Source organism: Adiantum capillus-veneris, chromosome 8 (assembly GCF_014529385.1).
Source record: "Adiantum capillus-veneris isolate H3 chromosome 8, ASM1452938v2, whole genome shotgun sequence".
NCBI classification, from domain to species: Eukaryota; Viridiplantae; Streptophyta; class Polypodiopsida; order Polypodiales; family Pteridaceae; genus Adiantum; species Adiantum capillus-veneris.
The window spans coordinates 24,066,134-24,070,531 of NC_140938.1; positions in this window are offsets into that span (position 1 = coordinate 24,066,134).

Below are 4,398 nucleotides of genomic sequence, written 5' to 3' on the forward strand. Positions count from 1 at the left end.
CTTTTTGAATTTGGACAACTACAAGTTCAATTTTCACAAATTTACTTAATTTTTAAGATTTTGTATAGATTCTCTCAATTTCTTGATTTGGATGTTCTTTTAGCAACCTATTTTTGGCCAAGCTCGGGATTTTGGTATTTGAGAGTCAATTCTAATAAATAAGGACAGTTTCTAGGCAATTGGCCAAAAAGGTACATGGATCGCAATCCATGTTGGGCATGCAATCTGGGAAAAAAATTGTTCAGTTTATCTCCTGCAAGCTTGTATATCCCTTTTTACCAGGTTTTCTTGAGTTCAATTCACCTTTGAAGCTTTGACCATTAATTTTGTAAATTTTCAGAGTTATGGTCTTTGGTACCAAAATAAGGTTTTGGACAGTTTGTACCCTGATCCTTTTGGCCCCAATTGATAGTGGAAATTGTTACTTAACCTACTCGTATAATCTGAAATGTAACCACAAGCATAAATAAGCTTAACAGTGCAGAAATGACAACAAAATGTATGGTGAGACAGTCCTTTACAAGCATAGGGAAAATCAAAGAACAAAATAATTTTTGTACTTCACTCACAACTCTCTTTGCTCATAAGGAGTAGCACTGGCTGGTCCTTGACTCCAGTCTCTACTAAGCACTAAACCTACGTCTAGCTGCTTTACTATCTAAGTGTAAATAGAATGGGTGTCCAAATCTCTGGAAAGGATTTTTTGTACAACTAGGTCACTCACCACCTAAGTATCGACTTCCCCAAAATGGGCGTCAATGTTAGCAGGGCGCCACCGTGATGGACTTCTGCAGCATACCTATCAAGCACTAACATAATGTCAATATGCAAGGAAGCGACTCAGGATGGGGCACAAAGACTCAATGATATTGTCAATTTCAAAGAAGTGCACCTAAAGGACTGTTCATGCATCTACAACAGCAAATCAATCACTTCCTAGTCAGAAAATCAGCCTATGTCTAGTCTCACCACTCTAGGTCATCACGCCTTTTCGGTATCCAAATGAATTCAGAATGCAACGAAACTTAAGGAGAGGTGTTACAACACCTAAGGGCATAATCCTACCAAGTTTTGCAGTCATCTAGGAAGGTACACAAATCACAATCCATCCCAAAAAATGCACAGAAAACTGAAACAAAACTACACAAAAAGGTTCCCTTCAGGCTTAGAAACACCCTTCCAAGGTCAAAACATCAAAAAATAACCATTTAAGACCTCAAAATCAGTGTATTTAGCTCACAAACAAAACATTGTGAACCACAACAGAATTGAAAATGATTACACTTAGATTAAAGACCAAGAGACAGGGAACACAATGTGCTATTTAAAATCAAATTATGATTACCATACAAGGAAAAAGGTTGATTACAACTTGTAGCAAGAGTACAGCTCTTAGTCGACGTCCAATAAAATTGCAACGATAATGATAATGTCTCTTTCAAAACTAAGGGTTTTGACTTAAAAACTTGGGACCCTTTCCCATGGCCATTGGCCACTTTACAAGGCTTGTAGGTTCTGAGTGGGTAATAGAGAATAACTGGCTAAGTGACAATTTGAGAATCATCAATAGAAGAATTACAAGGCTTCTTTTGAAAAAAAGGATTGAATACAGCAAAGTTTTGCGTGTATCTGGGCTTTTGAATGACAATCAGCGCGCTATATCCACCGAACAATTTGCAATATATGCGGTCCAAGAGATGGAATCCTAGGTAAGAAGCTTGCCAAGAACTTGTTGTGCTTTCAAAAGTACAATACACTCAGCATACATCTCAATCAAATAATTCCCAACCATGACATTATCATACTTAGGAGAGAATTTATCAAAAATACCTTGGAGACTCCTCACCCTTTCCCTAGTTAAACTATCTCAATAAGCAGATGCCAAGAGGCAACATCTCTTTAAAAAATCAAGAACTTCTTACATCATGACACATGCCTTCAAGTTGCAAACATGGGTGTTTGGAAATGGAGAGTAGCCATTGCTTCATACATTTGTACATAGGGCAAAGCTTACTTGCTCTACCAATGTTGGTGCACATACCATCCAACAAGTACATTCCAAGATATGATGCTCCGAACAAAAAGTTCAACCTATACCCAACTACAACTACAGGCAGGGAGAGGAGATTAAACAAAAGAGAGTTTATCTTTGGAATATCCCCCTATCTTAGCCAAGTTTTTGTTCTTTTTTAGTATATGTTGAAAACAATGCAAGCCAAAATATGACATTGCAAATAAGAAGCTTCCATGCAACTTATTTTTATTTCTAAAATGCACCACATTTGACAATATATATGTCAACAAACACATTACCAAGCACAATTTATTTTCATAAAAACCTTCACCATGAAAAAAAAATTCCTTGTAATAGAGTACACTTGATTTTTTTCCTTGTAATAGAGTACACTTGATTTGGTAGCTTGTAGAGATAGAGAGAGAGAGAGAGAGAGAGATGACTTGGAAATTTGTAGTGATTGTTCTCTGCTATAGATCAGCCGGCTATGGTGAAAGAGGCTAAGTGAGATCCTGAGGTACTCAAGAGAAAGCAATAGCTAGAGAATGAGAGGATTTTTGTGCCGATATGTGTAGTGAAACTAACCCAACTTAGTAGCACTTCACTCAATCGAGCACCACCATTTGTGCAATCTCCCTCCCTCCGTTTTTCAAGAGACCCACAAATCCTTCACGTATAATTGGTTGAGCCGATTGAGAGACACCCCACCATTGTCTGCTAGAATGGCACTTCTGATAACCACTCTTAACCTTTGTACCCTTCCATTGATATGTTGCCCTAATAGTAGCATTGCAACTGGCAAGAACTTTACCCCAGCTCAAAATTTCCAACCTTCTTGCTGATTAATGCCTCCATCATAGTAGAACCAGTTAATAGCATAGCTAGACCACTGTCTTACTCCTTTCTATCAATTACTGTCACTAAGCCTATCACTAAATGTGTACTATCCACTCTTGTGTCCACACATGATGAGATTATAGTAGCATGCCTTCATGTTAGGCGGGAGGAACCTTAGTCAAATACCAAAGGGGTGTATGTGTTTGATTGGAAATGATGTAATTGTTCGTACGGATATAAGGATGGGATCTATAAATACAAGAAAAACCTACGTATGATATATCATCATTTTTTGTATGCTCTCATGAATGCTGATATATGCCAGTAGTATTCCAACTTTCTCTATGTTTATGTAATGCTCTTTTGGTCTTCTGTACCATGCCTATGGTGTGGGAGTCAAGGTCCATGGTGTTGACTACTAAGACATGACATGTACAATGTTTTAGCGGACAAGATCTCATGGTCCATTGTCTCCCATTTCCAATCTGCCAAGACAGAGACAAGGGTTGCAGTAGTCTCACATAACCCGAGATGCCACTCTGGCGGAATCAAAGGAGCCATGGAAGAAATGGGTGTTTGAAGAGGAAACAGTGGAAGTCATAGACACATTGGCACAAGTGGACCCGACAAAATTAGTTCATCTTGTAGGGTTCAAAAGAACACCAAATTCGAACCGCAATTATGATCTGGATGGTGTGGGTGTGTTTGAACCGCTCTTTCTTGTCTTGGTCGGATAAAGTATTGGAGGGAGTGCTATTGCAGTTGCGAGAACCATGACAGGTGTAGTTGTAGTTCTGTCTCTTACATCTGTCGGGCCTTTGATTTTAGATCCACTTGGACCAATGGGGCCGTCCCCCTAGTGGGCCTATAGGATTCTCATATGGAATCCCTATTGTCACAACAACACTTATTCCGATTGAACTAGCAATTCTAGGAGTTTTTAGCATGGTAAGATCTAGCAGCAAGCACCATGGGCTCAAGTATAGAATATTTGCGAGAAAATTGAATGAAGATCCAGATTCTCATGTATGATCCTTTGAAAAGTGGTATGCACTATTAGATGGCAGTAGTGATGTAGTGCATGAGGAAGCGGTCTTTGATACCACCCTAAGTGAGAAAGCTTCAAAGTGGTTGCTGGTAGAATACCCAATTGACTATTTCAAAACATTCTTAGAGATGGTTGCGGCATTCTTGGAACAATCTCATACGGATAAGGCAACCTCGTAGATGCTAGAGTGCTTGCAATTATGCAAGCAAAGATGATGGGATGGTAGAAACTTACACAACCAAGTTTCATCTCTAAAACATATGTTGTATACTCAAAAACTTGAGGATGAAAGGTTCAAAAAATAGGGGGACATACAGGGTTGACCAAGTATGAAGGCAACGTCCGTAGGGGTCAATATAGGTTTATTGATTACCATGTGCTCCTTCAGCTATAGCCCCAATGTGTATGCATACACATTATACATGTGAAGCTTACAAGCAACGCATGACTTTTGTGTTTCCACCCCTTTTTGAAAATTCGGGCATGCACAACTACGTCA